General features: G+C 40.1%; 1 pseudogene; it reads left to right on the top strand.

The window, feature by feature from the left end:
* Window positions 1-22645: 22645 nt before the first annotated feature.
* LOC130016120 (uncharacterized) lies at window positions 22646-22742 on the top strand (annotated as a pseudogene).
* The last annotated feature ends 403 nt before the right edge of the window (window positions 22743-23145 follow it).

Below are 23145 nucleotides of genomic sequence, written 5' to 3'. Positions count from 1 at the left end.
CAATTTTCAAGTTCACTGGTAGACAGAGCACAAATTAAAATGATAAATTAAAATGTCCCCCAAATTACAAATATTGAAATATCAGTTGCTATCTTTCCCTAGCAAAGATGCTAGAAAATAGATCGTTTCTAGTTATTTTATTGAGAATTAAATCTGTATAATAGTTAGGCAATATATAGCTTAAAGCAGTTTAATGTTCATTAAGTCAATATCACTGTCACTGTCCTCACGTTGTTCATCAATTTTCTTGACAGGCCCAGTTAGGTCTCCAGTGTGGGACTTTGTTGTAAATTAGCTTTTGTGTGTGTATATGAAAATTCAAGGATCAAGCCCATAACCTCTGAAATGTGAGGCAAATATTTTACCACTGACGCATATTTCCAAACACAGTTAATGATTTTGCTTTTGCTTCTATACTGCGAAAAATTGAAACCAAAATTTCATACCTGCAAGACAAGTTCTTTTGTCCTGAGCTACATATCCAGTCATAAGTAAGTTAGCTTTTAAGAATTGATATTAAGGAAACAATTAGTAAAGTAGACAAATAGATATAAATGTCCACATCAATGTCATCTTAGCTTGAAAACATTACAATTATAATATCTCAATAAACAATTTATAGTAACAGAAATTGTTTATTTAAAAATCATACATGTATATAGACTAATATAAATGCATAATTGAAAGACTCCAAAGAAATGTACCTCCATTTTACTTGTATGTTTATTGTGGTTCTATTTTCTTCTTAATATAGTTATCCCATGAACAATACAAATTTGGACTTCTATATGATATTTTTCAATAATTATATTTTAAGAATTTTTGGACATTGGTATGCATGTGAAATAATTAAAGATGATCAATATATCCTAGAAATATAAAAAAAATCTAAGAAAAAGTATGCCATGTATGTATAAAATATATGCAGATAATTGATTTGATTGGACCCCAGACTTAGTATAGGGGTTAAAGCACTTACCATGCACACAGTCAACCCACATTTATGGCTGGCACCACCAGGAATGACTCTTGAGCACAGAGTCGGAAGTCCCAAGCACCACATACTATGGCCCAAATACCCCACCAAAATAGAAATATAAATTATCACTTACTACCATAAAATACATATGTATTATAAAGTCTATTATAAAATAGATTAAAGTTTTAAAATGTATCAAAATTTACAGATGGACAGGCCACATATAGCACTACTTGCAGACAATGGAATTAAGTACTATTAGAAATCCATCTTCTTGGTCAATAGCAGATTATCTATTAAATTTGGGGGTTTTCGAACATTATAGAGGAGTTAGCACCCTTAAGCTCTATGTTACTCAAGAATCAGTTATATGGTTTTCTTTCCTATTCTTCCTTTTATGTGGGGAGTGGAGCACACCCAGATGTGCTCTGGGCTCACTTCTGACTCTATACAGAGATCACCCCTGGCAGGCACAGGGTTCTGGGGATTGAACTCAGGTTAGCTGCATACAAGGTAAACACCATCTGCATGCTGCACTAGCTCTTTGGTCTATATGTTTCTTTTAGAAAATGACATGTTAATAAAACTTTTTTAATAATTAAAAATCACTTCTAATAAAACATTTAATTAAAAAGTTTAATGCAGGCAAATACTGTTTTAATCATTAAAGTCAATTTAAAAATTAGAATAATATTTGGTAAAGCATAGAAACATAGCAAAAAATAGATGATATATATCTTTTTTGTAATTTGGTAACTGTAACACATTGTCCTTTTCCATTTCAAGGATAAGATGAATCCATAGAGTAGATTTGTTCACGAACAATTCTATATTCTCTCCTGAATGCGTATTTAAAAACACTTGCCATAGTGCCTGTTTCTCAACGTTTTGAGTACTATAGTCCTCTTTGCTATTGTGAGATCTTTCTCTTGTTTTATTTTTACTTTATGTTCCAATTTTTTATTTTTAATTTTCAATTTTTTATTAGTGAGACACCATGAGGTACAGTTGTAGACTTACAAATTTTTGTGCTTTGGTTTCAATTATACAATGATCTAATACCGATCCCTCCACCAGTGCCCATTTCCCACCACCACGGATCCCAGTATCCCTCCCAGCCCCATCCCCTCATCCCACCCTGACTCTGTGGCAGAGCATTCGCCTTTGTTCTCTCTCTCCTTTTAGGTGTTGCGGTTTGGAAAAGAGGCATTGAGTGACAAACATGTTTGGTCTATAGTCTATGTTCAGCATCCTCTCCCATCCTGGGAGGATCCTCCCAACACCCTTTATTTGGTGCTCCATTCTCTATTTCAGCTGCCTTTTCTGCTAGCATGTGTGGTTGGTCTCCAAGATATGACGACAAATTCCTTACACTAATCCTGTCCACTCTTGGGAGTTAGTCTCCTGTTTTTTTATTTTATGTTCTCCCGGTGAATGCAATCTTGCTCTGTCTGTCCCTCTCTTTCTGACTCATTTCGCTTAACATGATACTGTCCATGTAGTACCACTCCTATGTAAATTTCATGCTCTTCCTGCCTGAAGAATTCTCTCTGTCTTCCTGAAAGAACAGGGAGGGGAGAGGCAAAGTCCTGATCCTAAGCAAACAGAGGAGGGGAAGAATTATCTAAATACATATGAAAAGAGGCATTGAATGGCAATCATGTATTTATGATGACTAGTTAACAAACTGTATTCGCTTCAAGTACAGACTTCCTCATCTCAGCCACTGTGTATTCATACTCCATGCACTGTTAAATATCCAGCTACTGTCCACAACCAACTAACAACATTCCCCTACCCATTTCAATCCTTTACTTCCCCTCTTGTAAGGACAATTCTGATGTTAGAGTGTAAAGGTTTGACTTTGCTTTTGTTTTATTACTCCATTCAGTTTTTTTCTTTATATTCCAGAAACAAATCATTTTTTTTTAAATAAAGGACAGGAGGTGATATCAGGCAACAAATGAAATAGTTGATGTCGTTGAGAATCAGCAAGAGTCTTTCAGGTCAGTGTGAGGAAAGGAACATCCAGTTTTCCTTCCCAGAATATTTCCAAAGCCTGGCTTGGAGCAGGGTACATACTGGGAAGAAGCCCAGGAGAATAGCAGTGTCTTGAACATCTAGGGGCCTATTTTCTTCTTTGAAAATTTAATGGTATTGACCTCCATTGCAAACCACAGCACAGAAAAGCAAAGAAAAAGCAAAAGGGAATGCCCTGAGGTGGGGGGGAGTGGGGGAGATGGGGGGTGGGAGGCTCACTGGGTTCATTGGTAGTGGAGAATGGGAACTGGTGGAGGGATGGGTACTTGATACTTGTATAACTGAAACCCAAGCACTAAGGTATGTAAGTCTACAACTGTACCTCATGGTGTTTCACAAATAAAAATAAATGGATAATAATTTAAAAAATTAAAAGTGCTATCAGGTGGTATAAGAAAAAAATGTAATGGTGTTGACTAGAGTACATCAAGATCATTTTTAGTTATAGGATGCTATGATTCATCTTTGATTCACTGATTGGTACTTTGAAATGTCCCAGTTCATTCTCATTCAGAGAAGTCATTTATTTCTTCAAGTATTGAATTATACAGGGAATTTCTCAGAAAATTCTTTACATAATGTATATACAGGGACTCAATGATAAAGTTCTTATTACCATTTTCAAAGAATACAAAAATACACTTTTAATAAGATTTTCTTGGTTCTCTATATAAAAGCTAAATGACAAGAATTAAGATTAACTCAAGATTTTCTAAAGTGCATTACATTAGTACTGGAAAAGAAATTTTAAAAGATTCTGGGAAAGGGGAGGAGGAAAAGTCATGGATAAATAAGGATTCCTACAAGTCTTTGGGTGTGTGGGGGGCAGGGGAGTGACTAGAAAAGTTGAGAGCACACTCAGCTATGTGATCTAATCTCTATATATCTATTCTCTAATTAGATACCAGCGATGTATCCACACAGATGTATTCATATGACTATCATGTACACTAGTGAGATCTAGGGAAATAATTCTTAGAACTGACATTCTTGGACATTTAAGTAGTAATCAGGTTTTTATGATTAAGTTGTTATGATTTCATAGGCAGTGTTTGTTTCTGTAACCAACCTGGAATGTCTTTAAAAGACCAAATATAGGAACATTCTTTCATTTTTAATTAAATATAGAAAATTCTGAATTTAGAGGTTAAATAGAGATGAATATCTTTTTCAATAGTCTATTTGGGAAACTGTCCTTTATTTGTTTTATTAGGAACTGAATGTAGTACACTATAATCTCTAATTTCATCCCTAGACCTCCCTTCTCTCTTTGTACCAATCAAGACAAACTTCACTTTAGACCTAGTTTTCAGTAATCTCAACTAAACATTAAAGTAATAAATAACTCTGATCAAATAAATCTGTTATCCAGCAGTTGTTTAAGATGCTTATACAAATGAACAGAATATTGAGAAAAAAATGAATACTCCAAATTCTGTTTGAATAAGGCACAGAATAGGTAAAGGTAAAGGTAAAGGCCCTCCCGTTGATCGTCGATTTGCTCGAGCGGGCCCAGTAACGTCTCCATTGGAGACTTTGTTGTTACTGTGTCTGGCATATCCAATACTCTCGGTAGCTTGCCGGGCTCTCCGAGAGGGGCGGAGGAATCGAACTCGGGTCGGCCATGTTGGCCGCTTGTAAGGCGAACGCCCTACCCGCTGTGCTATCGCTCCAGCCCAAGGCACAGAATACATGTTGTAATTGACCATATAAAAGAGAGTAAATTAAAGTAAATTCCTTGGTAATTTCTGGTAGTCTTGGAACTATGTTGCCCATGGGGTAGTCAGCTAGCTAAGTTTTCCTTAACTTGGATTTCCCTTGTTCACATCCCTGATATCACTCTTTTCCTCCTCAGATCCCATTCCCAGTAAATCATGTTCCCACCAGATCTTGTTGTTTCATGCTTTGTTTTCAGAGGAACCCAAATGTCAAGCCCTTCCTTTTGCACTTATTGTCTCTTTTCCCATCATTTCAGACTTTTCTCCCAAAATTTTTTCCTAAGTGAATACAACGGTGAATGTCGGGCAATATTTGTGCTGCTTGACTGATGTTTGGTGTTATTAAAACAATGTCATCAGCAAAGCGGAGGTGGTGTAGTTGCTGACCATCTATCTTCACTCCCATTCCTTCCCATTCCGTCCTCGCATGATGTTCTCGAGGGTGGCACTGAAGATTTTCGGTGAAATCTTATCACCCTGCCGCACCCCTCTCTTGACGTCAAAGATCACTTCTTTGTAGAATGGTGAGATCCTGGTAGTGAATCCGCAATACAGCTCACGGACGATCCTGATGTATTGGGCTTGAATGCACTGATTGGCTAGGGCTTCAATGACCGCTTCCGTCTCAACAGTATCAAAGGCCTTCTTTAAATCAATGAACTTTAAACAGAAGGCATCTTGAACTCCCGAGAAACCTCAATGAGTTTGGTTATTGTGTGGATATGGTCGATGGTGCTGAATCCTTTGCAGAACCCTGCTTGCTCGCATGGTTGTCCTTCATCTAGTGTTCTGCCAATCCTATTTAGGATGACTCCAGTGAACAACTTGTAGATGACAAACAATAGGCAGATCGGGAGATAGTTGCCAATGTCATGGATGTCTTCCTTTTTGAACAGTAGTACGGTCCTGCTGGTTTTCCATTGGGACGGAAACTTGCAATCAGACAGGTAGCCAGTGAAGAGCCGAGCCAGTGGATTGATGAGTACTGACTGCAGGTTCTTCAGGTGTTCAGGTCTGACCTTGTCTGGGGCAGGTGCTGTTTGTTTATTTACCGACGAAATGGCGTGTCGGATTTCGGAAGGGAGAACATTGGGAAGGACATATCCATCCTGTGGAATTTGGTATATCAGCAAGTGGACATTGCTATCGAAGAGATTTGAGAAGAAGTCATGGATAATCTTCTCCATTGCCATTCTGGAGGATGTGATGGATCCATCAGGACATCGGAGGGCAATCATCTTCGTCTTATAGTTGACAAAGGCAGGCGGGCGTTATGAATACTTTTCCCAGCTTCTGCCGCATCTAATAGTACTTCTGCTCTTCTCTCTTTGAGGTCTTCCTTGTTCGCATCTCTGCACTGCTTTGCGAGCTTGGATGTTAGCTTGTGGTTGCCTGAGGCATGCGCCAAACTACGCTGGCAAATTAGCTCAAGAGTTTTCGAAGATAGGCGATTTTTTGTGGCTATCTCTCTCTTGGCATTCCTCGCACATTCATGGAGGTGCTGAACCAGTCGATCGTATTCCTTGTCAATGTTGTCAACAGTGGCATCTTCCCATGTTGCCGCAATAGTACCAAAGAGTTCCCAGTTGGTGGTCATTCTGGGAGTTCTCTTTTTGAACTTTGTAGCCCTTTCTCCCTGCTCTGTGAAGTAGAATTTTGCACAAAGGAGACGGTGCTTCGATCCCGTTAGAAATTTTGGGACAACAGTGACATCTGTCAGGCAAAACCGTCGATTGAATAGCCTCTTTAACAAATTGTGCTGGCATCACTGGACGACTACATGCAAAAAAATGGGCTCAGAACTCTGCCTAACACCGTGTACAAAAGTAAGATCAAAATGGATTAAAGACCTCAACATCAGAACAGAAACCATAAGGTACATTGAAGACAAAGTTGGCAAAACCCTCCATGACATTGAAGCTAATGGTATCTTCAAAGATCCCACGCCACTGGCAGAGCAAGTGAAAACAGAGATAGATGAATGGGACTATCTTAAACTAAGAAGCTTCTGCACCTCCAAAGAAACAGTGACCAAAATACAAAGACAGTCTACAGAATGGGAAAGGATATTCAGCGAATACACATCTGACAAGGGGTTGATATCCAGGATATACAAAATACTGGTTAAACTCCACAAGAAGAAAACATCCAACCCCATCAAAAAATGGGGCAATGAAATGAACAGAAACTTTCTCAAAGAAGAAATCCGAATGGCAAAAAAGCACATGAGAAAATGCTCTACATCATTAATCATCAGGGAGATGCAGATCAAAACCACAATGAGATACCATCTCACACCTCAGAGACTGGCCCAAATTCAAAAGAACAAAAGCAACCGATGCTGGCGTGGATGTGGCGAGAAAGGGACACTCCTTCACTGTTGGTGGGAATGTCCACTGGTTCAGCCCTTCTGGAAAACAGTATGGACGATTCTCAAAAAATTAGAAATTGAGCTCCCATTTGACCCAGCAATACCACTCCTGGGAATATATCCCAGAGAGGCAAAAATGTATAGTCGAAGTGACATCTGCACTTGTTTGTTCATTGCAGCCCTCTTTACAATAGCCAGAAACTGGAAGAAACCTGAATGCCCAAGAACAGATGACTGGTTAAAGAAACTTTGGTACATCTACACAATGGAGTACTATGTAGCTCTTAGAAAAGATGAAGTCATGAAATTTACATACAAGTGGTACAATATGGAAAGTATCATGCTAAGCGAAATGAGTCAGAAAGAGAGGGATAGACATAGAAAGATTGCATTCATCTGGGGGATATAAAGTAACAAAGTATGAGATTAATACCCATGAATAGCTGAGATCAGCACCAGGAGGATTACTCCATAACTTAGAGGCCAGCCGGGTATCCTAGAGGAAAGGGCTATTCAGATAGAGAAGGGAGCACCAAATAAAGGATGTTTGGAGGATCCTCCCAGGAGGGGAGATGCATGTCGAAAGTAGACTATGGACTGAACATGTTTGCCACTCAATGCCTCTTTTGCAGACCACAACACCCAAAAGGAGAGAGAGAACACAGGGGATTGCCCTGCCACAGAGACGGGGGGATGGGGGGATGGGGGTGGGAGGGATATTATACATGGTGGTGGAAAATGGGCACTGGTGGAGGGATGGGTATCTGATCATTGTATAATTGAAACCAAAGCACAAAAAATTGTAAATCTACAACTTTAAAAAAAATAAAATAAAATAAAGGGGGAAAAAAAAAAGAAAAGATGAAGTCATGAAATTTACATATAAGTGGTACAATATGGAAAGTATCATGCTAAGCGAAATGAGTCAGAAAGAGAGGGATAGACATAGATTGCATTCATCTGGGGGATATAAAGTAACAAAGTATGAGATTAATACCCAAGAATAGCTGAGATCAGCACCAAGAGGATTACTCCATAACTTAGAGGCCAGCCGGGTATCCTAGAGGAAAGGGCAGCTCAGATAGAGAAGGGAGCACCAAATAAAGGATGTTTGGAGGATCCTCCCAGGAGGGGAGATGGATGTCGAAAGTAGACTATGGACTGAACATGTTTGCCACTCAATGCCTCTCTTTCAGACCACAACACCCAAAAGGAGAGAGAGAACACAGGGGATTGCCCTGCCACAGAGACAGGGGGGATGGGGGGATGGGGGTGGGAGGGATTTTATCCATGGTGGTGGAAAATGGACACTGGTGGAGGGATGGGTATCTGATCATTGTATAATTGAAACCAAAGCACAAAAAATTGTAAATGTACAACTTTTAAAAAAAATAATATAAAATAAAGGGGAAAAAAAAGAATACAAAATTCCTTCAAGAGAGTTGAAACTTGTTAATTTTAAGAGATTTCTGGGATCAATTACCTCCAGCCATACATTAAAGGTAGCAAAACACTTTTCATGTATTTCTGTTCCCAGCCAGTCAACTACCCTTTCCTGAGAAAATCTATTAACTGGTTAGACTCATGTCAGTCAGAAACTGCTTTCATTTCCCCCCATTTTCAACAAAGTTATTACTGGTACCAAGCAGAGTTAGTTAAATATATGTTCCTGTTAACATATATTTGCACTTGGGATCCATGTGAACACCTTCCACCTGGCTTTTAATGAAGGTGGTCATCCAGTTTGCTATTCCGGTGGCATTCTCTTTCTCACTATTCCTCTCCACAGGTAATTGATGTGAAAATAACATATTTAGTAAACGGTATGATTGAAAGCTCCAGAAGGAATGCCAGCCCTTTAAGCTTTCTGGGTCTTATATGTAAACTGTACATTGGAACCTATCTTATTTTCGTATGTTTGTCTTGAATCTCATTTTCAAAAAATATTTTAATGTATTTGAAAAACATCCACCAACTATCCCATGATGATCACCAGATTTCCACTTCCCTACCCTTCCCGGTTTCCTTTCCAACCATCCATCACCCCATTGACTCTCCTAGGACCATCTCTTTCCACCACAAACTTCCAGACTCAAGGTCAATTCGTACTAACTGCTTTGGGAGTGGTGACCTAGAACGCATGTCTTAGTATGGTACCTACTGCAATGCAGCCACAATGCCATTTATAATGTTGGTTCTTGTGTGAACTGCAGTTAAAAGCGATGTTTAGAGAAAGCTACAGGCAACAGGGACCATGGAAGACCAAAGACCAGCCCCTCAAGCTAATATAATTTGAGCTCCCGCCACCAGAAATTTCCTGAAAGCTGGCTTGGCTAACTTGGGGAGTTTACAAATCCAAAGACTTACATAGGCAATGTACCACATTGTTGAAACTCAACACGATAAAGTGTCACCACGATAGCAACTCTGAATATTGTTGGGAATAATTGAAATTGTGCAGCTAGGGGTGCTGAAAAGAGGGCTCGAGGACATGGTGTCTTATCTTAGCATCTACCAGGAGCTGATCTTCAGGCTTCATGCGTCAACTGTTCTCTTGGCTTTTTCCTTGTTAAGAGTCATCCTTGAATGACTCTGAGGGCTTTGATCACTCATCTGGTAGGTTTATTCCACAGTGTATGTGTTCGCATTCCCCAACCATCATTTATGGATAGACCACAGAAAACCTTTTAGTGATGTGTCTCAAATTTGCTTCCTTTCCAAAGGAGGCCATGAGGTGTAAACACAGCCTCCATGGAAGAATTTTTACTTTTCTTCTCATCATCTTAGACTCATCTGCCTTCCTCAGCCTATTGCAAATTTATTATTTTAACTGAAAACCGCAAACCGTGCCATTTCTCCCATTTTTTTCGAGGACACCAGTGATGGGCAAACTTGACTGTGCTCTAGTCTTACTCTTGGCTCTGTGTTCAAGTTTCACATCTCGTGGGTCTCTGGGGACCATAAAAGATTGCAAGAATTGAACTGTGTCCTTCTGCTTTGCAGAACAAATGCACTGTCAGCTTACTCTTCCTCTGACCCTACCCCACTCTTCATCAGGCCCATGCAATTTCTCCTCTTAAGGGCTTTATAACCCTGGACCATGTTTGTATTTCTTAGAGTCTTGTCTATTCCCCCTTTTTCCTCTCTCTAACTTCCCATTCTTTCCCATCTCCTCCTTCAACACCCAGCCACTCCCAAAATCAAGCACAGTTGACAGCAACTCAAAATTCAGAACATTTATTAACAATCAATTAACTATGATGCATCTCTGGAGTGATAGCACAGCGGTAGGGCATTTGCCTTGCACACAGCCAACATGGCCGACCCGAGTTCGATGCATCTCTTTAATTTCAAAAAAAATAATAAAATAAATAAAAGGTGTATGGCATGTCAGTGTTTTCCTAGGAAAACCATCTGGTACCTCAAATGGAACCTACCATTCCAGCTACTCCCATTACGTAGCCATAATAGAGAGAGATGTCCATCTCTTTTCCCTCTCAATAAAGTACTACACTTTCCCCCAAAGAGGTGAGTTTGGCAGTGTTCTCACGCTCATGCTGAGCCTTCCTTTTCATAGCCTCACGCTCTGGTCTATGCTCTTTGGTGATGGGCTTTGACATGTCTGGCTCGGGAACATTGGGCTTTCTCCATGGAATCGGTTGGAAACGGAAGTCTTGGAGGAGAAAGTGACTCTGACGTTTGGGTGGTGAATGCCGCTTGTTCACAGAGACAGAAAGAGGCTCCCGCTGTAGAGAAGTGCCAGCTGCTGCCTTGTAGGGAGCAGGTCTAGAAGCTGCAGGCTGATGAATAGGCCGGCTACTAGGGTTCTGCAAACCTGGTCGAGATAGGTTGGTTGAAATGGACTTAGCAGGATTGGAAGGAACAGCCAAAAATGCAGTGGTTGACGGGGAAAAATTGGCAGCATTTGGCTGAGCTGCATTGGTACAGCCAGGCTTGGCAGGGTAAGCTGCAGCAGGAAGATGTGTGGCTTCAGATTTTCGTCTCCGAGGAACAGGTCCAGCTTGTGGATTCTCCATGGTAAGAAACGGCAAAGGTACCAATTTCACCTTCCCAGGAGGTGGCAGCTCAGACTGGGATGGGGATGAGCGTTTTTCAGCACTGCTACTTGGTTTCTGTGCTTTGACCTGAGTTTTCTCAAGGCCTTTTCCATCCCGTGTAGAACCTAGCCATGGCTTGACAGCTGAGGATGGCTTGACATCTTTGGGCTACTCAGGACCTGGGAGGAAGAGATTCCAAGTTTTGGATCACTCTTCCCCAGAGCATGAAACAATTAGACAGAATCCAGCATGTGTATGCCTAGGTAGCAGCGGGGTTTTTTAACTGCCTCTTGGCAAAGCTCAGGTTGAGTTTCCTTGCATTTCATCTTGCCAATGGTGAACTTGTCTTCTGCCTTGAACTTGTTCCCTAGCTGCTTACACTCATTAGCTTTCTTAGAGTTTTCTCTGGTGTTTTTTATCTTCTCCTGCCCATGGCTCTTTGTCTTGCTGATCCTGCTGGAGGCAGCTTTGTGAGATTTGCTGTTAGTTTTGGCTGTGGTCACAGGACACCTCTCACTGACTGCAGCATTACAAACAATCCCTGCTCCCCTTAGCAAGCATTCTCAGACTTTTGGCTGGATTTTGGCCTTGGTTTATCCCTCAAGAGGTTCAGAAGCCTCCTTTTTGTTCTTCCATTTTGCATGGGAGGTCCGTTTAGTGCCACTTGAATTTTCTCGCACCTGCTTCAGAGTGATGGTGTCAGTGGTGTTCATTACCTGCGGATCTTTGCATGATCTAGGTCTACTGGGATCTGGTAGGTCTCCAGAGGTTTTGAAAGTCCAGTTTTCATCTGATCAAAATTCTTAACTTTTTGTTCCTGAGTTGGAGTTGGCGTCAGCGCCAGTTTACTTTGGGCTGGAGATATTATGGGAACTTCCCCAAGATCAGGTGAGTACCTGTTACTTATGGTTCACATACAACTTAATCTTGTTGATGCATTGAAGGTTACCCTGATTTTTGATCCACTTCAAAAATCACTACTTGAGTTTTTCCCAAGAAATATTTTTGGAAGGAAAATTTTATTTAAATTCTGTGTCTTAAGTTGTTTATCAACAATGTAGTTATTCATAACTCTAAGAATAATAATGCATACACGAATATAATTTTTCTATTTCATGTGATTTACATAGGAGGAAGTGTAAAGAAAACATCATGAAAAATATGTATCACAGAACTGAAAAAGAATTATGTAGATATTAATGAAATCTGGTCTCTGTAGCAAGCAGCATAGTACAGTATGTTATGGAGAACAGACCCAAGAGTAAGCCTTGAATAACAGTGGATGGCATCCCAAACAAAACCAAATAAAAAAGGACAATAAGGTTATTACTAAATTGTTCCACATATACAATATGAAGACTCTATTTTATTTTAGTAAAAACTGCTAGCCAAACAATGGAATAGAAGGTGATTTTTGAGTGACACTTTACCAGTCCATTAAAGAGAAAGGATTTATCAGTAACTACATAACAAAAAGAAAATAGGAATAAACGTGATTGTATTTCATAGACAAGAATTTTTTTTTCTTTTTTATTAGTGAAACGACATGAGGTACAGTTGTAGATTTACAAATTTTTGTGCTTGGATGTCGGTCATACCACGATCAAATACCCATCCCTCCACCAGTGCCCATTTTCCACCACCAGGATAATATCCCTCCCCCCCATCCTCCCATCCCCCCATCCTCCCATCCCCCCATCCCCCCCCTGCCACTGTGGCAGGGCATTCCCCCCTGTTCTCTCTCTCCTCCTGGGCGCTGTGATCAGCCAAAGAGGCATTGAGTGGCGAACATGTTCAGTCCAGTCTACTTTCAACCTGCATCTCCGCTCCTGGGAGGATCCTCCAAACACCCTCCACTTGGTGTTCCCCTTTCTATATGAATTGTCCTTTCCCCTAGAATACCCAGCTGGCCTCTAAGTTATGGAGTAATTCTCCTGGTGTTGCTCTCAGCTATTCTCGGGTATTAATCTCATATTTTATTATTTTATATCCCCCAGATAAATGCTATCTTTCTATGTCTATCCCTCTCTTTCTGACTCATTTCGCTTAGCATGATACTTTCCATATTGTACCACTTGTATGTAAAGTTCATGACTTCATCTTTTCTAAGAGCCACATAGTACTCCATTGTGTAGATGTACCAAAGTTTCTTTAACCAGTCATCTGTTCTTGGGCACTCTGGTCTCTTCCAGTTTCTGGCTACTGTAAAGAGTGCTGCAATGAACAAACAAGTGCAGATGTCACTTCGGCTACACGTTTTTGCCTCTCTGGGATATATTCCCAGGAGTGGTATCGCTGGGTCAAATGGGAGCTCAATTTCTAATTTTTTGAGGAACGTCCATACTGTTTTCCAGAAGGGCTGAACCAGTGGACATTCCCACCAACAGTGAAGGAGTATCCCTTTCTCGCCACATCCGCGCCAGCAACGGTTGCTTTTGTTCTTTTGAATGTGGGCCAGTCTCTGAGGTGTGAGATGGTATCTCATTGTGGTTTTGATCTACATCTCCCTGATGATTAATGATGTAGAGCATTTTCTCATGTGCTTTTTTCCATTCGGATTTCTTCTTTGAGAAAGTTTCTGTTCATTTCATTGCCCCATTTTTTGATGGGGTTGGATGTTTTCTTCTTGTGGAGTTCAACCAGTATTTTGTATATCCTTGATATCAATTCCTTGTCAGATGTGTATTCGGCGAATATTCTTTCCCATTCTGTAGGCTGTCTTTGTATTTTGGTCACTGTTTCTTTGGAGGTACAGAAGCTTCTTAGTTTAAGATAGTCCCATTTATCTATCTCTGTTTTCACTTGCTCAGCCAGTGGCGTGTCATCTTTGAACATACCATTAGCCTCAATGTCATGGAGGGTTTTGCCAACTTTGTCTTCAATGTATCTTATGGTTTCTGGTCTGATGTTGAGGTCTTTAATCCATTTTGATCTTACCTTTGTACATGGTGTTAGGCAGAGTTCTGAGCCCATTTTTTTGCATGTAGCCGTCCAGTGATGCCAGCACAATTTGTTAAAGTGGCTTTCCTTACTCCACTTCACATTTTTTGCACCTTTATCAAAGATTAGATGATCATATGATTGGGGGGTGATGTCAGTGTATTCAACTCTGTTCCATTGGTCTGCAGTTCTGCCTTTGTTCCAGTACCATGCTGTTTTGATTATTACCGCTTTGTAGTTAAGTTTGAAGTTTGGGAGGTTGATTCCTCCCATTTTCTTTTTCCCCAGAATTGCTTTAGCTAGTCGTGGGGGTTATTATTCCATATAAATTTCAGGAGTGTTTTCTCCATTTCTTTGAAGAACGTCATGGGTATCCTTGTAGGGATTGCATTGAATTTGTACAGTGCTTTCGGTAGTATTGCCATTTTGACAATGTTCAGTCTTCCGACCCATGAGCAGGGGATGTCTTTCCATTTCCTCAGGTCCTCTTTTATTTCCTGAAGTAGCGTTTTGTAGTTTTCTTTGTACAGGTCCTTTACTTCCTTAGTTAGGCTGATTCCTAGGTACTTGATTTTCTGGGGCACAATTGTGAACGGGATTGATTTTTTCATGTAGCTTTCCTCTCTCTCACTGTTTGCATATAGGAAAGCCATGGACTTTTGGGTATTGATTTTATAACCTGCAACTTTACTATACAAGTCTATTGTTTCTAGGAGTTTTTGGGGGGAGGATATTGGGTTCTCTAGGTATAGTATCATATCATCTGCGAATAGTGAGAGCTTTATTTCTTCCTTTCCTACCTGAATGCCCTTAATGTCTTTTTCTTGCCTAATCGCTATTGCAAGTACTTCCAGTACTATATTGAACAGCAGTGGAGAAAGTGGGCATCCTTGTCTCGTCCCTGATCTTAGAGGGAAGGCTCTCAGTTTTTCCCCATTGAGGATGATGCTTACTGTAGGCTTGTGGTAGATGGCTTTAACTATGTTGAGGAAAGTCCCCTCTATGACCATTTTGGCTAGGGTTTTCATCATAAAGGGGTGCTGGATCTTGTCAAATGCTTTCTCTGCATCTATTGATATGATCATATGCTTTTTATCTTTTCTTTTGTTGATATGATGGATTATGTTGATTGATTTCCGAATGTTGAACCATCCTTGCATCCCTGGGATGAATCCTACTTGGTCATGGTGTATGATCTTTTTGATGAGTAGTTGGATTCTATTTGCTAGTAGTTTGTTGAGGATCTTTGCATCTGTGTTCATCAGGGATATCGGCCTGTAGTTCTCTTTCTTTGTGTTATCTCTGTCTGCTTTTGGTATCAGTGTGATATTTGCTTCATAGAAACTGTTCGGGAGTGTGTTTGATATTTCAATTTCATGGAAAATCTTAAAGAGGATTGGGAGTAAGTCTTCTTTAAAGATTTGGAAGAATTCACTGGTGAATCCATCCGGGCCAGGGCTTTTGTGCTTGGGGAGACTTTTTATTACCATTTCAATTTCCTTGATGGTGATAGGTCTGTTCAGGTATTCCAGGTCTTCTTGGTTCATCCTTGGGAGTCTGTAGGAGTCTAGGAATTTATCCATTTCCTCGAGGTTTTGATGTTCTGTGGCATAAAGCTTTTCAAAGTACTCCCTGAGGATCCTTTGAATTTCTGTAGTTTCTGTTGTAATGACCCCCTTTTCATTTCTGATTCGGTTTATTAGGGTTTTCTCTCTTCCTTTCTTTGTGAGTTTTGCTAGGGGCTTATCGATTTTGTTAATTTTCTCAAAGAACCAGCTCTTGGTTTCATTGATCTTTCGGATTGTTTTCTGGGTTTCCATCTCGTTAATCTCTGCTCTGAGTTTTATTATTTCCTTCCTCCTGTTCGGATTGTGCTCCTTTTGTTGGTCCTTCTCCAAGTTCTTAAGCTGTGAGGTTAGTTTATTTATGTGGGCTCGCTCCTCCTTCCTGAGGAATGCTTGTAGAGCTATAAACTTTCCTCTTAAGACTGCTTTTGCTGTGTCCCATAGGTTTTGGTAACTCGTGTCCTCATTTTCATTCTTTTCTAGGACTCTTTTGATTTCCTCTTTAATTTCCTGTCTAAGCCACTCGTTGTTTAATAGCGCACTGTTTAATTTCCATGTGTTTAATTTACTTTTCTGTTTTTGTGTGTGATTTACTTCTAATTTCAGCGCATTATGGTCTGAGAAGATTGTTGATATAATCTCTATCTTCTTAATTTTATGGAGGCATGTTTTGTGGCTCAGCATGTGGTCTATCTTGGAGAACGTTCCATGTACGCTTGAGAAGAATGTGTATTGAGCTTTTTGTGGATGAAGTGTCCTGTATATATCTACTAAGCCCCTTTTTTCCATTGTTTCCCTCAGATGAAGTATGTCCTTGCTAAGCTTGAGTCTGGTTGATCTATCAAGAGGTGACAAAGCGGTGTTGAGGTCTCCCACTAGTATTGTGTTGCTATCGATGTCTTTTTCCAAATCTATGAGTAATTGTTTTAAGTACTTTGCTGGTCTCTCATTAGGTGCATATACATTTATTATTGTAAGTTCTTCCTGTTGTACAGAACCTTTGGTCAATAGGAAATGGCCTTCACTGTCTCTTATGACCTTCTTCACTCTGAAATCGATGTGGTCTGATATTAGGATATCGACCCCAGCTTTTTTCTGGGAGCTGTTTGCCTGTAGGATTGTTTTCCAGCCTTTGACTCTGAGTCTGTGTTTGCTTTGACTATTGAGATGTGTTTCTTGCAGGCAGCAGAATGTTGGGCTCAATTTTCTAATCCATCCTGCCACTCTATGTCTTTTAATTGGTGTGTTTAGCCCATTGACATTGAGAGAGATTATTGTTATGGGATTTTGTCCCATTGTTCTGTTGAAATTTGGTGTATTTGAGAGGTCTGTCTTGCCTTAAAGTAGCCCATTTAGTTGTTCTTGTAACCATGGATTTGAGTCTATGAAGTTCCTGAGCTGTTGTTTGTCCGTGAAACTGTGTGTTGTTCCTTCTATTATGAATGAGAGTCTCGCTGGGTAAAGTATTTTTGGGGAGGCATTTATTTCATTGAGTTTTTTCACTATGTCCCACCACTGTTTTCGGGCCCTGAGGGTTTCATCAGAAAAATCAACAGTGAGTTTTAAGGATGCTCCTTTGTAAGAGATTTCTTTCTTCGATCTTGCTGCTTTCAGAATTTTGTCTCTGTCTAAAGTTTTGGTAATTTTGATCAGGATGTGTCTTGGGGTATTCTTATTCGGATTTTTTCTAGCCGGTACCCTTCGGGCCTCCTGGATGTGTTCAGAAGTTTTCTTCAGCTCTGGAAACGCTGTAGCAATGATTTCTTTGACAGTTTCTTCTTCATCAAGGTTTTCTTCCCGTCCCTCTGGGACTCCAATAATTCTTATGTTACCCCTCTTGGCTTCATCACAATCTTCTCTTGCCATCTGTTCTCGAACTGTGAGTCTCTTTTCCATTTTCTGCTCTTTTCTGACAAGACTCTGAACTTGATCTTCGAGCTCACTGATTCTGTTCTCAGCCGCTGTTACTCTGCTGCTGAGGCCTTCCACTGAGGTTTTCAATTCGGTTACCAGGTTTTTCAGGTCCGACATTTCCGATTGCATTTTCCTCATTTCTGCCTTCAAATCCTCTTGTCTTTTATTGGCATTGGTTTCCATTGTTTCTTTTAGTTCCCTAAGCATCCTGAGTAGCTCCATTCTGAATTCCTTGTCAGAGAGGTTGTCTATCGCTATAGTACTGTTGGTGTCGTCTGGGCTAGCCTCGTGAATAAGAAAGTTTGGTGGGCTTTTGCGTTGCTTTACCATTGTGACCAGTGTGGTTTGGTCCGTCACACTCGCTGCTACTGTTCTAGTTGAGTGAGGAGAGGCTGCCAGGAGCCGTCCAGCTTTGTTGCTGCTAGATGCGCCTCTTTACCTTTCTGAGTCTGACCTTCTTCTCAATCAGGCGTTATTCTTTGTTTTATAACTGACATTGAGTGAAACTTTTGGAGGCGTTACTATTTACTACTGAACTTGTATAGCTGTTTTCGAACTGAACTTTTGTTGGAAATGGAGTAGGCGAGTGGGATTTTGTTGAATTGTAGTAGAAGAGGTGAGAAATTTTGTTTGGTATTAGGTAACAAGTTGATGAAAAGGATGAAAGGATGCAGGTCCAAGTTGATTGAAGTGAGTGATATACCTGGATGGGAGGGGCCGGTGTGCTGCCGGACGCGCTGCTCCGGATCTGGACGAGCGCTGGGGCTTGGGGTCGCTGGGGATCCTCGCTCTCCTCCCTCCCTTCTCTGGCTGGGCTCGCTCCGCGGGCCGCGCGTCTGGGTTCAGGGGCGGGGCTCCGCTCGGGTCCTCCAACCCACCTGGATGGGAGGGGCCGGTGTGCTGCCGGGTGCGCTGCTCCGGATCTGGACGCGCGCTGGGGTTTGGGGTCGCTGGGGATCCTCGCTCTCCTCCCTCCCTTCTCCCAGACAAGAAATGTTTTAAATGAGTAAAATACAGAAAGAAACTTCGAAATTACAAAAAATTATACTCATCAGTACCTTTGAATATTAACCAGCAAACAACATGTGTTAAACATAGCAGAGGATTTAACTTGATCACAGAAGAAACAGAAAAGACCATTAAAAAAGTGATGACAAAATATTGCAAATTTACTTCCAATGCCTAGATTAGAATTATCTTTATCAAACAGGAAAACTTTCTTCTCAATGTTTAATAAATGCGGACCAAAATCCCATAAAATATCTTTATGTAGGAAAACTCAGAATTCAGAAATATGACAAAAATGTGTAATTTGTCATGTGAGACTTGACTTTTCTCTTTCCTCTTAGGATCTAAAAACAAAAGTTGACTATTATCAAACTACTCTCATGTTAGGAAGAAAAAATCACATGAAATAATATTTGTAAAGATGACAAGCAGCTTTAACCTGGAATCTATTGACCACACAGATGAATCAAATCTCCTGATTCAAGTTAGAATATACCATTTTTTTTATTTTAACAGGCAACGCATACATGAACTTAAAAACCAGAACATAATAAAAAACATTGAAGATTCTGTGTCTTCCACCGCCCTAGATAAGCACTATTAGCTATTTATGGGGAGCATCATTTATTAAGCGTGTTTATACTCCAAATTGTCAAGTACCAAGTACTGTGTTCTAAGAAATAATAAGGAAAATATCCAGCAAGGATGGCTTTCTGATAAAGAGCTTTTCCTACTGGTAACCTATTGAAGGCATAGTATATTTTCTAGTCCTGACATTTATTGAAGTAAAATTCTTTGACTTGCTCTCAGTGGATTATCCTCAGCATATTTCATATATATTCTTTCTTTTTTGATGTTAAGTCTTTGGTTCTCTTCAACTTTATGTCCAAAGGTTTTCCCCTTCCTTGATAATCGAAGTCCCTATTCTTCTTTCTTTCTTTCTTTCTTTCTTTCTTTCTTTCTTTCTTTCTTTCTTTCTATCCTTCTTTCTTTCTTTCTTTTCTATTTTTTCTCCCTCATATTGTCTTGGTGTCGATTGGTCAATGTTTTATGAAAGTGATCCCAAACTTGCTTACCTTAGAGGGCTTGCCTCCCTAACGCTCAGCACTCCACACCTTCCCCATGCCCCATATTTTCTTATTACCTGGTTTAAATAGAAAACTCAAAGATCAATGATTATTACTTTGTAATATCACTATATTCAAAATACTGATGTATAAATACAAGTGGAGAGACCATTACAGAGAACACATGCTAGTATATATTAACAGTTTTTCACATCATCTATATTTTCTGTTTCTGTAAAAATACTTTCTCTGATTTACTTGTTTTCAGTGAATATCATGTAAAATTCACTATTAAAAGAAAAAAGAATCACAGAGAATCGACCCATATATATATATGCGTGTGTGTGTATGTGTGTTTGTGTATTTGAGCTCCTAAGTATGTCTAAAATAGAATGTAATCAATGAGGAAAAACACTTTGTATGTGAGAGAAAGTAAGCCAGTGTCTAAAATCACACAGCAAATGTCAAAGTCAAGCTAAAATGAGGCTTATCAAATTCGACTTGAATACTTTCTTTCATTACTACGTGCTGTTTTTCCTTGACTGCTAAGTTTAGGGATGATAAATCTAATGAAAAGCTTTGAAAAGTATTATTCCTTACCTGACATGGTCAGAGAAGAGGAAATAACGATGAAAGGTAGACGAGAAGAGGAGACGGTACGAGAGTACGTCTGAACACTGAAGCGGCTTAAGACCCCAAGTCTTCAGTAGAGACGACTGCTCACTGGTGATTGGTCATTGATCACTCGTCACTTGCCATGATGATTCAAATTTATTTACAAGCAACTACATGGGACCCCCAAGATTCTACCAGTTGGTGGTTGGTTTGGTGGGAGAATGATGTCATAAAGTAGGCAGGTGAAAGGTAGAGGCTAGCCAATCAGGAGGTCAGAATCCCAAGAAGAAGACCGCATTAGATAGAGAGCGGGGTAGAATGAAGCAGGCTAGGGAGATGGAATCCTACAAGACGGTTATAACAGTTTCACCTTCGTCAGACTCTTGTGTTAGAAAAATACTCCCATTATACTCAAGAGCTTAGCTATTTCATTAACAAATCATGAAAATTACCTAATAATTGTTTATATTGCACTATTAAAGAAACAACATTTGTTATTACTAGTATATTTTAGATAACGTTTACAGCACAGCGGGTTGGGCATTTGCCTTGCAGGAGGCCAATCCTGATTCCGATTCCTCTGCCCGGCAAGCTACCCAGAATATCTCGTCCACATAGCAAGAGCCTGGCAAGCTACCCATGACGTATTCGATAGGCTAAAGCCAGTGACAACAAGTGTCACAATTTGTTGTAAGATGTTACTGGTTCCCGCTCGAGCAAATGGATGAACCGCGGGAGGACAGTGCTACAGTGCTATGATTGAAAAAATTGGTGGTTTCTTTCAATATGAGAACACTTACTAGGATAATTTGTAGATGAATCGAGATGTGTTAAAATGTAAATAAAATGAGAAGAAATAGTAAATGCACAGGTATCTTATTTGTACAAAACATACAGTTGTTCTCAGTTTAAAACTGTAGAAGATAAAGAAAAACATATACTCATTTGTGTCAAAATTTTTCAACCTGAAAGAAAAGGATCAAAACCAATTTAAGTAATCAAAAAACAAGCAAAACCAACAAATACTGGCAATTAATATGATAGGCCAAGGATGAATGTTTTTAATAAATTAGTGCTGTTAAAAATCAGTATTTAGCTATTAAACTTCAATAGTAAAAATAAGCATAAACCATGATCATATAATCTGTATTGAAAGAAGTGTAAATGACTGGTAAACGCAAGGGCAAGATACTCGCAGATGCCTACCAGGTTCTCTCAGAGTGAGAACTGGACAATAATTGTTGTTGTCTTATCAACAAAATCCAGTCTCTGTATCTTGGCCATTGATGGGATTACATGGCTCCAGGGGCAGTTCGTGGTTGTAACACTTAGCTACTAGGAGATGGGGGATCTGGTTGGAGGGGGCCCAGTCTTGATCTGAGCAGCCTTGGAGATCTCATCCCCCGGTTGCGCACACCTGGGTTCCTCTGTCAGATTCGTTCATGCATGAGGCTCCTTCAAGCTTGGGGAGAGTGGTCTAAAGCGTACCTATGGCTGGTTGCAGAGGTCTTCAGGCGCCAGGGCTCTGCTCGGCGCGGTGAGGGAAACTCAACACACCCCCTCCAAGGGACCCCGGTGAAGAAAGCCAGGTGCGGGGTCAGGAGACTGTCATTTTAGACATATTTGGAATTAAGTTTAGATCAAAAAGTACACATCATTCAAACTACGTATGTGCTTAGTAATAAATTACTGCACACTTGTTCAATCACCTAAGAAACCCCACTCTGCTCAGAGAACTAGATTTTTAATTATAGGTCTGTTTTGCCCGTGTGTCATGGCTAAGAATCACTATCATTAGGTATGAAACTCACTATACACAAAGAAGAACACAGGCTGCTTTGAGTCATCTGTGATGTTAATTTGTGTTGGCCATTAAACTTCACTGAGACCCTTTTTTCTGTCCTTTACAGGAGCCTCATGAGTCTCAACTTCCGTTCAAGTTGAACTTATAATAATGTGGAATGAAATCATCAATATGCTCCTCACCTCTTCCTTCAGGAGAAAAATCCTACTTACATTCAAGGTGGTCAAAGTGCAGACAACACCATCCACCTTTTCCTGGAGATGTACGCGGGACTGCGGTGAGAACAGCAAAAGGCTCTAGTTTAATGGTATTAATGAAGGTTTCAGGGAAGTGCATTAAACAGGACTCATATAACATCTTCTAAAAGAATTATTTTGTAAAACTGATGCCTTGATTATGGTAAAAGATAATATGGTAAAAACCATATTTTTCTTTCTGGGACATTAAAGTTCTAAATCTATCAAGCTGCTTTGAAATACTTTCCTTGATTAGGTACCACTCTCTGCCATAGGGTAAGTAAGGACAACACTCAAAGTAATCAGAAGAGAAAAATTAACTCCTACTAGGTTTGGTTACACATATACTAAAATTGAAATGATACAGAGATTATCATGGTCCTTGCACAGAGACGACATGCAAACTTGTAAAGAGCTCCATATTTTTGTTGCAAGAAGAACTAACACGGCTACTTTAAGCTAAGGCAATCCCCACAAGTACAAAAATTCTACATAAAGATAGCACAAATCCCCATAACAACAATCTCTCTCAATGTCTATGGACTAAATGTGCCAATTCAGAGGCACAGAATAGGAAGATGAATTAGAAAACTGAACCCAACATTCTGATGCCTGCAAGAAACACATCTGAGCAATCAAAGCAACCATGGGCTAAAAGTAAAAGGCTGGAAAACAAGTCTTCAAGAAAAGAACACCTCCACAAAGCTGGAGTAGCCATACTAGTATCAGACCACGTGGACTTCAGGCTAAAGGTTATAAGAGACAGTGAATGTCATTCTTCACGATCATGGGATCTTTACATCAGAAAGAACTCACCCTCCTCAATGTAG

This window comes from Sorex fumeus, unplaced genomic scaffold (assembly GCF_029834395.1).
Source record: "Sorex fumeus unplaced genomic scaffold, SorFum_2.1 ptg000146l, whole genome shotgun sequence".
Classification (NCBI taxonomy): Eukaryota; Metazoa; Chordata; class Mammalia; order Eulipotyphla; family Soricidae; genus Sorex; species Sorex fumeus.
The sequence above is the reverse complement of the archived record's forward strand: the minus strand, read 5'-3'. Positions and strand labels throughout refer to the sequence as shown.